The sequence below is a fragment of the Phascolarctos cinereus genome, unplaced genomic scaffold (genome assembly GCF_003287225.1).
Source record: "Phascolarctos cinereus isolate Bilbo 61053 unplaced genomic scaffold, phaCin_HiC Scaffold_8;HRSCAF=390, whole genome shotgun sequence".
Taxonomy (NCBI): domain Eukaryota; kingdom Metazoa; phylum Chordata; class Mammalia; order Diprotodontia; family Phascolarctidae; genus Phascolarctos; species Phascolarctos cinereus.
In genome coordinates this window covers 40,634,172-40,646,353 of record NW_027556291.1, presented here as the reverse complement: position 1 = coordinate 40,646,353, position 12,182 = coordinate 40,634,172, and positions in this window count along the sequence as shown.

Here is a 12,182-nt window from a genome sequence, read left to right as displayed (position 1 = left end):
CTCTGTGCTGAGCATCCTCACTCTTTAAAGGATTTCTAAGTGCAGAGTCGCTATTCCTCACCCTCATTTTTTGAAGTAGACAATATATAAGAATGTAGGAAACTGCAATTCTTCTCAGACATTTAAACTACTACCTGAAAATGCAAAGCAGTGCGTCCTGGCAGAAGTGGGGACTCCTCGGTACAAGCTGGCCTAGTGCAGCCAGACTCTGACCTACCTCTTCCCCCCTCTTCTGTCCCCCAGCCTTCCATGTATTGGTTGCACCTATTCATTTACCCAGAAGATGAAGTTTCTGTGACCTCATAAAAGCAGTTCCAGTTTTGGTTTGGGAGAAAATCCTGTGAAATTATTGTTCAGTCACATCCGACTCTTTGTGACCCCATTTGGGTTGTTAGGATTTTGGGGGGGGGGGTTGGCAAAGATACTGCCATTTTTGCCATTGCCTTCTCATTTTAAAAATGAGGAAACTGAGGCAAACAGGATGAAGTGACTTGACCAGGATCACACAGCTAATAGGTGTCTGAGGCCGGATTTGAACCATTGAATTAAAAACATTAAACATTTAATATACTTTGGTTTCTAATGCAGTAGTGGTCTAATTAGTTTTCTTATGCTGGTTTTCAAAGTTATTTGTGAATGAGATCCATAGATCAAAACAATGAAAATGACGTGCACACTAAGAATGAGGGCACTAAAGGAAAGCACACCCAAACAAGCTGAAAAACACAGCCCCTTTCAAAAACAAAGGTCAAGGCAGCACCTGCTCAGAATCCCGGAAGAGGGCTAGACCCAGTGGCATTAGGGCTTCCACACATCTATACATGTTTAAAAGGTTATTTCCATATCATTGTAACAAAACAGTTCATTTTCCAAACTTCCCATTGCAACGTTCTCATCACTACCCTTGCAATCACATAAAGAGCTAGTTCAGAGTGTGGACTCCTGGCAGTGAAAACTTTCTTCCAATGGCCTCGTGCCTTCTACTCCCACCATTACACCTTAATACCAGAAATTCCCAAGACATTAAAATAAGCACACACCAATCAATGTAACACAGCAAGATGGCTTATGCTTATTGCCTAAAAATACAGTGGACAGCTCATAAATGCAAAGTAAAAATACCTGAAGCCTTTGAGTATTAGCAATAGAACATCCTCCCTGAACTAGTTACTTGAAAATCTCCAAGCTTGTGATGATTTAGAGCTGACTTGCAATTACAAATGACTTGCAATCGTTGCAGAATTTCCCCCCAGACCTAATTTATGGAGCTAACATATTGTGGATGCAGTCTCTTCCCCTTTAACGTGTTTTTTAAGTAAGTCTTTTTAAAGACAAAAATGCCCAGTATTCCTGGCCTGCACTGGTCTCTCCACTCCCCCCCCACACACACACACACCAAATGCAAAGACAAATTCTATTGAAAGTATCTAGTATGTATTTTAAAAGCCAGACTCAATGGGGGTGGGGAAGGAGGAATTCTGAAATGGAAATTTAATATTTGTTTAGTTTCATTTCCACAATTGCACTTGAATTTGAAGTCACATCTTATTACAATGATTTTCTCCTTTGGGGGATCTTAGGCCTTCTTTCAATTTTTCCCCAATTTCCCCTCAACTTTCCTTAAAAGGAAAAGTAGAATATTCATTGTTTGTTTGTTTTTTTAAGTCTTTGAAAACCTTGACACACACACATTATTATTCAATTAAATTGCTTTAGCCTAGTGGCTTCTCATGATTTGCCACAAGGCCAATCAGAGCCTTAGCCAAACCATTATTTCCAATTAACCCTTTTAAAGTAAGGTCAAGGGGGCATTTGGGGGGCTCCTTCCCTCCCTTTATGCTCAGTAGCCTGCTATGCTATAGCAGTCATAAATTTTATTGCAAATTTGCAAGGTGCTGGGACAATTTAAGCCATGCTCACTGCAGGCTGATCTGAAGCTGCTTGAGTCCTTGTCCTTGTCTTTAAGGACCTAAAAATTTAATAGGGGGAATGGGTTGTAACTCCCATGCCAAGCAGCGCCTTGCATCTAATAAGCATTTTAACAAATGTTGGTTGAAATGAACCTTCTTCGATCAGTGCTCTAAGTGAAATTCAGCTAATTAAAAACATCAGCTTCTTTACAAGCCTTAGCTACGCTAAAAATCTCCTCTGTTTTGATAAGGAAAGTGCAGGGGCTTTACAAATCTCAGGTTTTGACATATAGAGAGACACTGCAAATGAGAAAGAAAAAGAAGTGGGCATATGATAATGTTCCCCAAATTTCTTTTTACTGGCAACCATATCTTTTTTTTTTTAAAGCAGACGTCTGCTCAAAAATATTCCGACTGTATTGGCAAGATGCCATTTTGTTTACATTTGATCATCTGTTATGAAGGAATGAAATCTCTTGTCAGTTAATAATGCGCTTCTGGATGTCCTGCTATCCGTCTGAAAGTTGTTATTATTACAGTACATTTGGATTTTTGAAAATTCCCCCCCCCTTATTTCTGGCTAGTGCACCCACTTAGGCCCCTTAGGTTTTCTCAGCTACTTTCTATACAGCCAAGGAGTGCCTTGAAAAGTATCAGGCTTAGAAATTCTCTCAAGTCAATGCTGAACTGAACTTAATCACACAAATGAAGTGTTTCTGAAAATGGGGAGAGAGGGGCAGCAAAATCTTGTGACTAGAATTCTGGACTTGAAATTAGGAAAATAACATGGGTTCAGACCCTGCCTCTGACACTTAGCACCTGTCTGGCTCTGGGGAAGTCACTTATCCTTTCAGAGCCTCAGTTTCCCAGTTTGCACAATAAACTTTGCAGAATGAACTCTGTAGTACCTACATCACAGGATTATTGCTTATGAAGAGGCTCTGGTGAGAAAATGGACGTAAAAGTACTCTGAAAACTTTTCAAAGACAATAGTACAGAGTTAAGCTTAAATAGCTTAACCCCAGACCAAGATTTTTGGAACACCCTGTAGAAATGTCAAGTACTATATAGTATTAGAGAATAGGATTTTCTGTCTCCCAAGAAAGGCTCACAATTAGAAATTTACTATGTGATCAGATTTCATTGCTGCGTGATAGAATTTGACATGAGTTGAGCTCCATGATCAGAAAAGAGAGAAAGTTAATGAATGTTGTTGTTCAGTCATGTCTGACTTTTCGTGACGCCATTTGGGGTTTTCTTGACAAAGATACTGGAGTGGTTTGCCATTTCCTTCTCCAGCTCATTTTACAGATGAGGAAACTGAGGCAAATAGGGTAAAGTGACTTGCCCAGGGTCACACAGCTTTGGTAAGTGTCTGAAGCCAGATTTGAACTTGAAAAGAGTCTTCCTGACTCCAGGCCTGGTGCTCTATCCACTGTGCCACCCAACAGGAAGACCTGAGTTCAAATCCAGATCCATTATCCTTCCAGTTGTCTATAGTTGCAAATTTCACCTCGTATGACAACTTCACTGGTTCAAGAGTTCTTAACCTGGGGTCTATGAACTTGTTTTTAAAAAAAATTTTTTTTATATTAGAGAAATGCAAATCAAAACAACTTTGAGGTACCATATCATATCTATCTATGAGGTTGGCTAACATGACAAAACAAGAAAATGATAAATGTTGGAGAGGATGTGGGAAAATTGGAACATTAATCCATTGTTGGTGGAGTTGTGAACTGATCCAACCATTTTGGAGAACAATTTGGAACTATGCCCAAAGGGCTATAAAAATGTGCATATCCTTTGACCCAGCAATAGCACCTCTAGGGCTATATCCCAAAGACATCATAAAAATGGGAAAAAGTCCCACGTGTACAAATATATTTATAGCAGCTCTTTTTGTGGTGTCCAAGAATTGGAAATCAGTTGTGGAATGGCTGCACAAGTTGTGGTATATGAATGTGATGGAATGCTATTATGCTGCAAGAAATGATGAGCAAGCGGACTTCAGAAAAACCTGGAAAGACTTGTATGGTCTGATGCTGAGTGAAGTGAGCAGAACCAGGAGAACGTTGTACACAATAACAGCCACATTGTGAGATGACTAACTTTGATGAACTTAACTCTTCTCAGTAATGCAAGGACCTAAGACATCTCCAAAGGCCTCGTGATGGAAAATGCTATCCACATCCAAAGAAAGAACTATGGAGTTTGAATGCAGATGGAAGCATACTATTTGCTCTTTTCTTTTCTCTTCTGTTTTGTTTTGTTTCTTCTTTCTTCTAGTTCCTCCTGTTGGTTCTAATTCTTCTTTACAACATGACTAATGTGAAAAAAACTTTTAATAAGAATGTATATGTAGAGCCTATCTCAGATTGCATGTCATCTTGGGGAGGGAGATGGGGAGGGAGGGGGAGAAAATTTAAAACTCAGAAGCTTATGGAAGTGAATGTTGAAAACTAAAAATAAATTAATAAAAAATGTTTCTATAACTGTGTTTGAACATAATTGGTCTCCTTTGTAATCCTGTGCATTTTATTTTCTGTATTTAAAACATTACTCTGAGAAAGAGTCCATCAGTTTCTGCAGTTTGTTAAAGGGACAGGACACAAAAAAGGTTGAAGACCCCAGGCCTAGATTCCTTCCTCTCCTTCATCCCCCATGTCCAATAAGCTGCCGAGTCCTGTCAATTCTACATCTCTGGCATCTGTCCCTTTCTCTCCATTTAAATGACCGCCATCTTAGTTCAGGTGCTCATCTATGTATTCTTGCCTGAACTCTTGGAATAGCCCTTCTAGTCCCCCTGCCTACAAGCTTCTGTGGTTCCCTATTACTTCTAGGGAATACAAATTCAGCCTAGCCCTGAAAGTCTGCATTGACATTCTGTGGCCCTGCTTGGAGCATTCATACAAGCTAACCTCTATGCCTAGGATGTATTATTCCCTCCTCATCTCCACCTCTTTAATGTTATTTTTTTTAATTCTGAACTTCACAGAAATGCTTAAAAGCAAACATTTCTATATACACATAGAACAAAAAGAGAATTATGCATGAAACCACAAATTTCTGTTATATACAGCTTACTTTTTAAAAAGTATATAATAGGAGCAGCTAGGTGGTACAGTGGATAGAGTACCGGCTCTGGAATCAGGAAGATCTGAGTTCAAATCTGGCCTCAGACACTTGATACTGGCTAACGGTGTGACCCTGGGCAAGTCACTGAACCTCAACTGCCTAGCAGGAAAAAAGTATATAATAAATTCAGCATGTTGCTTTCTTTTTTTTTTTTTTTTGAAAATTTTATTTTTTAAATTAATTAATTTAATTTTAGTTTTCAACATTCATTTCCATAAGATTTTGAGTTCTAAATTTCCTCCCTCCCCCTCCTCTCCCTCTCCCCTCCCCAAGACAGCATAGAGTCTGATATAGGCTCTACATATACATTCATATTAAACATATTTTCACATTAGTCATGTTGTAAAGAAGAATTAGAACCAATGGGAGGAACCACAAGAAAGAAGAAACAAAACAAAACAAAAAAGGCATATAGTTTACTTTGATCTGCATCAGACTCCATAGCTCTTTCTCTGGATGTGGATAGCATTTTCCATCATGAGTCTTTTGGAATTGTCTTAGATCCTTGCATTGCTGAGAAGAGTTAAGTCTATCAAAGTTAGTCATTGCACAATGTGGCTGTTACTGTAGCATGTTATTTTCAAAGCTGTGCTATTTGTGTGTTTCCTTCTGAGCTGTTCTGTGAATTTTTAAAAAATGCTTGGATGACTCTTTTCTTTTCTGGTAGCATTTTTGTTGGTTTCCATCTCCCCTCTCCCCAATGGGGAAAAAAAAGAAAACACAATCTTTGTAACGAATAAGAATAGTTAAGTAAAATGAATGCATGCATTTGCCTCATCCAAAAGTACACATCCTTTTCTGCCTCTTGACATCACCCCACTGTTAGAAGATGGGTTGCATGCTTCATTATGAGTCCTTTGGCATCCTGGTTGATCATTGCATTGATCAGAGTTTTCAAGTGTTTAAAAGTCATTTGGCTTTACAGTGTTGTTGTCACTGTATAAACTGTTCTCCTGGTTCTTCTCATTTCACTTTGCATCAGTTCATAGAAGTCTTCCCAGGTTTCTCTAAAACTGCCTGTCCTTTTAGCCATTTCTTACAGAGCAGTCAATAAACATTTATTAAGCGCTTACTACATGTCAGGCACTGTGCCAAGCACTGAGGATACGAAAAAAAAAAGGTAAAAGACAGTCCCTGTTCTCCAGGAGCTCATAGTCCAAGACAACATACAAACAACTAGGGACAAACAAGCTGTATGCAGGATAAATTGGAAATAATCAGCAGAGGAAAAGCACTAGAGTACAATTCATCTCTATGTTTTAGGATTCTAAGGCCCCTTAAAGACTCAGCTCTAGTGTCACTACTTCCAAGAAGCCCTCCCTGATCTCTCAGCTCCAAGTTGGTCATGCTCTTTCTTCTCATGTATTTCCTTACCTTCATCCATATTTTATCTCTCCAGCAATATACAAGCTCCTGTTTCATTTCTGTCTTTGAAACCCCAGTGCCTTGCACTTTGCCCTGAATGTAGCCGGCATTTAATAAATGTTTTAATTATACCAGTTTCTCTTTTTGCAGGCAAAGTCAGGGAATGAGATCAACAGAGAAAGGATGCTGGCAGAGTTAAAACTGAAAGGTGGAATCAATGAATTGAACCCTGGGTCAAGCCAGTGGAAGAAAAAGAAGTAAAAGGAGTATAGTTCCCTTATGCCAAGAGATCAAAACCAATTAAGAGTTTGGAAAGTAGAACCCATGATGAAAAACCAAAGGAGTTAGATGGATTTCTTGTAGAAGGACTGAAGAGTAGAATTTATTTAGCTGTATACCTACTCTTTGTATTCACAGAGAAAAGAAGAAGAGAAATAAATTCAAATTGTGGGAAAAGGCTTTTGAGATAGATGTCAAGAATTTTTAACATCCAACACCATTATTAAGCATTTGCGTTGGCTGTAGTAAGGAGGGGCATTTCTTTGCCTCTCTAATGCACTTCTCCTATGTTATTGTTTATTATAGCTACCTGTAGTTGTCTTATCCTCCTACAAGACTGTAAGCTCCATGAGAGCAGGGACTATGCCTTCCCTAAGACAGAATTGAGGAGTCAAAGATTGGAGGTCACAATGTGGATGAAGGGTCAGGTTTTTTTTAAAGGGAAGGCAGAGGGAGAAGTAAAAAGCCAATAGATCATGATCAGATAAGGGGATTTTGGAATTCTTGAACATAGAAGTGATACATTTGTGGGTGGTGGCAAGATCAAGGGTATGGCCATCTTTGTGTGTGGCTGAGGAAGGACAGAGTGGTACGTCATGAGAAGGGTGTAGGTTAAAGAATTGAGTAGAGTGTTTGAGGGAGAGCCAATATATATATATATTGAAGTCCCCTAGTATGAGGGCTGGAGTTGGGTAGGGGAGAAAAATTGTGACCCATGTACCAAAATCATTGAGGAAGGAAGGAGAGTGACCTGGGGGTCAGTAGACAACAGCTACCAGGATTTCGATTGGGTGGTAAATAGGAATAGCATGAACCCCAAAGGAGAAGAGGTTACTGAATGATAACCTGGAAGTGGCAAGGGTGAGCATGGAGCTTCTCAACTCTCCCTCCTCAACAAGTGAAGAGGATGAATGAAGGTATAGCCAGTACTGGAAAGGGTGGCCAGGTAGGCCATATCATCAAGGGGAAGCAGTAAAAGCTTGTAGATGGAAAGAGTGGGAAAGGAAAATATTTAGGATGAAGGGGAATTTGTTGCCTGTGGAATAGGCATTCCATAAGACAAAATATAAGTGCCGGGTGGTATTTGACTGAAACTTTGGGGTGGGAAGGTTGTGAGGCATGGGAATAAAGAATCAGGTGTATGTGGAGGGGAGAGGGATGGAGTTTGGACAATGACCTAATAAGGGTTCAGAGTCACTGGGATGTGATGGGTATGACCAGTTGTGATAATGTTCATCGTTGACTGGAGGGCACCATTCTTCTTCCTAAAGGGCCAGAAGCAAGTGCAGTATAACATGGGAGGCACTGTGAAATCCCACTTCACTACTCCTCTTCCCTCCAAAGGATGGAGCTCAGGCAGGAAAGGGCATAGCAGGAGGGGGAAGTTGAACCTGCAGAGCAAAAGAAAAAAGTCCCGTTTCCTACCAACAAGGTGGTACCTCCCTTCAAGGAACAGGCACAGCAGAAGCAAGGCCTGAGGTCAAAGGAAGTTTGCTCCTCTTTGCAATGGAGATTCTCCACATCCCAGTTGGGAGCTCCTGCTGGGAAGCAGGCTTTAGACGTTGCCTCGCAATGGCACAGATGAAAGGGGGTTGCTCTGGACAGATGGAAGATGCCTAGCTCGGCCCCTTGTTGCCTCCTTAAGTGAAGCCTAGGGCTCCTGGCACATCTTAGTAGGCGCGTAATGTCTGTAAATTCAACCATTCCATTTGATATTTCTGGATCATAGTATCAGGGATCTAGAGATAGAAGAGACCTCAGAAGCCATCTAATTCAACCCTCTCATTTCACAAATGAGGAAACTGAGGCCAAGAGGGGAAGTGCCTTGCCTGTTATCACCCAGGTAGTGAGTGGCAGAGCTGCAGTTCAACCCAAGTCCTCTGACTTTGATACAACCTAGGTCCTAGATGATCTATGTGAAGTTCCTGCTGGAGCCAGTATATTCTCAATGTAAGATAGTGAATGGTGCCTGAGGACTTGTCTGGCTAAGTCTGGAAAGAATCACTGCTGTATTGACCACATAAGATGGTGACTATTTCAGCCACAGAAACTCTGTTATAGAGGAGTCGCAATCTATGTTGATGGAGGGTATGTACATCCACACTGATCAATTCAGTTTAAAAAGCATTGATCACCCACTGTATTAGGCAGTGGGGATAAAGATCAATCAGCAAACATTTATTAATCTCCTATTATGTGCCATGCCCTCTGCTAGGCACTGAGGGGATACTAAGACCCTACCATCAAGGAGCTTGCCATGGATTTTTAAAGTACAGTAAAGACAATGGGCAGATTTTTAGTTTCTATTAACAACAAAATATACCCCCAGTAGGTTTGTTCTAGTTTCTTTTAAAATTCCATTTCATTCAAAAGAGTGCTGCGTTGGAAGTCAGGAGATCTGGTCCTGCCATTAACTTGCTTTGTGACCTTGGGCAGCTCACTCTCCATGTAAGGCACATTTTTGTCCTTCTCTTTAATTGAGTGCCTGCTATAGGAAATGTACTAACAAATAGCTCTAACAACTCAGGCTACCCAGCAATAGAATGGGTAGGCTGCCTGATGATTGAGTGCTGTCCCAAAGTAGAACTGGGGGGGGGGTCTGCTTCCAGAGCTCAGGCGTTCCTCATCCCAGGATGGGAAACGGAAACTGGTGAGCATTTGTCAGTGACACTGTAGAAGGGATACCTGTGTAGGTGGGGCTTGTATTAGGGGAGTTTTGAAGTCGTATCAGACTCTGGGGCCCTGAGAGAATCACTGAATCTGAATATTTAGAGAGCATCTATTCCAATGTCCCTATTTACAAAGGAGGAAACTGAGGCCAGGGAGGGGAAGTGATTTGCCCAACACCTCATAGGTAGTAAGTGACAGAGCCACGTTTCAACCTAGGTCCCCTCACTCCAGATTCAGGGCTCCTTCCACTACTACCCCGATCTGGATGAGGTGATTTCTGAGATTCCTGTTAGCTCTGGTATTCAAGTATTCCTAATGCCTCATTCCTGCTCCTATGGCACTCTAAAGGAAAGTACCCAGCCTGAAAGCTCCTAGACTTTGGAGTCTCTTAACTCCACGCGGTATCTATCAAGCTCGGTCCTGTGGGCACTCCTCAGGAAACATTTACAAACTGAAGGTAATGGGATAGAGAATCAAAGAGAAATCAGACTAAGAACATGGGCAAAGTCATTACCTTTGCCAGCCTTAGGCTCTAAGCAGCCACAGAGGGCAAAGAGGACAGGCATCTATTCATGCTGACTGCCTTCACGGTTGATGCCAGTTGCCCTAGCAAAATTGGTTCTATGGTATTTGACATCGATCACAAAACAATGCTGCGACATAGCATAGCCTGCTATTGGCATGACTCCATCTGAACAAAAATGTCTGTTTATCAGTTTAATAAGATGGAAATGATCTGCATTTTTATTTCATTTTTATTGAGTTTTGTGTACCAGAGAGGTAATGGGGGCACGCTGACAGCCTTCATTTCCCCTCACTAGCAAAGAGAATAATTTTTTAAGTAAAATTCTCAAGGTAAACTGCCAAATCAGTCTTTTCAAAAAGACTTTGCAGAAAGCTCTCCCTAGGCCATTTAAAATGGGTTTTTCCTATTGTGCCACATTGATGGATGGGGCGCTAGTTATTTGTTGAGCAAAGACCAAGTATATTAACTCTGCAATGGTCTGCTATATCTAGGATTGGAGCAGACAAGCAATCAAGATGAAATCGAGATTCCAAATAATAGACTGCATTTGAAAAGCTTTCAATATCTGGAAAAGTAATTGGGAACAAAGTTGGTAGCTGGTAGTCCCTTACTTTTGGGAGTTGACAAGAGGTCCCCCACCGGTTGGCCATCTGGAAGAGACCTTAAGACATCACAGAACCAAGCCCCTTATTTTTCAGGTAGACACTGAGGCCCGTGGTGGCTAGGTGATGTAGTGGACAGAGTGCCAGGCCTGGAGTCAGGAAGACCTAAGTTCAAATGAGACCTCAGGCACTTCCTAGCTTTGTGACCCTGAGCAAGTTACTTCACCTCTATCTAACAGCTTCTTCATCTGTAAAATGGAGCTCATACTAGCATCTAGCTTGTGGTGGTATAATAATTGTAAAAGGCACTTAGTACACTACCTGGGATTTAGTAGACACTTTGTTCCCTTTCCCTTTCAAAGTGTCAGAACCAAGATTTCAATCCAGGTCTACAGAGCCCAGATCTAACAAATATTCTTTTCACTGTAGCCTATGTTTATTTTTCAAATTAAAAGTCAAGTAAAAACAATTCTGTTTGGGGATTTAAGAATTTTACTGTTTCTTGAGATAATGAGATACCCTCCGTTTTGCAAAACTAGGTGAGGTAATCCTTGCTGTAAATATCCTTGTTAGAGGTATAAAAAGATCATGTTTTGCTCCCAGGCAGAAAGTGAGTGCATAGCAAAGCCAGGAATCCTAAGGCTGTTGGCTTGGACATTTCTCTTTCCCAGGGTGAGGAATGAGGAGGTGTCATTGAATCTGATTTGGAAGGGAGTTCAGAGGTCATCGCATACAAGCCCTGCCAAATGCAGGAATTCCTTAATAACAGCTCACTAGACTAAGAGGTCAGTGGTAAGAGTGTCTTTAGGTGATTTGCCCCCAAAGTTTCCTGATTACAGGCCCAGCATGTGGTGCTACCTGCCTCCTAAAAGATCCCCAACTGCCTCCAGTGAACCTCACGAGGCTGCCCATTCCATTTTGGGGACAATTCTAATAACTCAGGTTCCTATAGAACTTTAAGGTTTGCAAAATGCTTTGTGTAAGCTCTTCTTGTAGCGGCAAAGACTTGGAAACCAATGGGGTGCCCATCACTTGGGGAATGGCTGAACAAGGGGTGGTATAGGAATATGATGGAATACTATTGTGCCAGAAGAAATGATGAAGATGGTTTTGGAGAAACCTGGAAAGACTTGTATGAACTGATGCAGAGTGAAGTGAACAGAACTGGGAGAAAAATTTATGCAATCCTAACAATAGAGTCAAGATAAATAACTTTGAAAGACTTTGGAATTTTGATCAACACAATGGAACCAATGACAGTTCCAGAGGATTCATGATGAAACAGACTACCCACCTCTAGTAGTAAGATGATGGACTCGAGAGGGCAGATTGAGACATATTTTGGGGGGAACATGGCTAATGAGGTAATTGGTTTTGTTTGACTATGTGTGTTTATAACAAGCTTTGTTTTTTTGTTTGTTTGGGGGGGGGGTTTGGCTAGGCAATGGGGTTAAGTGACTTGCCCAGGGTCACACAGCTAGTAAGTGTTATGTGTCTGAGGCCAGATTTGAACTCAGGTCCTCTTGAATCCAGGGCCGGTGCTCTATCCACTGCGCCACCTAGTTGCCCCAAGCTTTGTTTTTCTTGCTTTCTCAGTGGGGAGCAGGACTAGTGGTGGTGGGGGGGGGGGCGGTGGGAGAGAAAGATGAAGAGAGAATTTGGACCTGAAAATAAAATAAAAATGACTTTTTT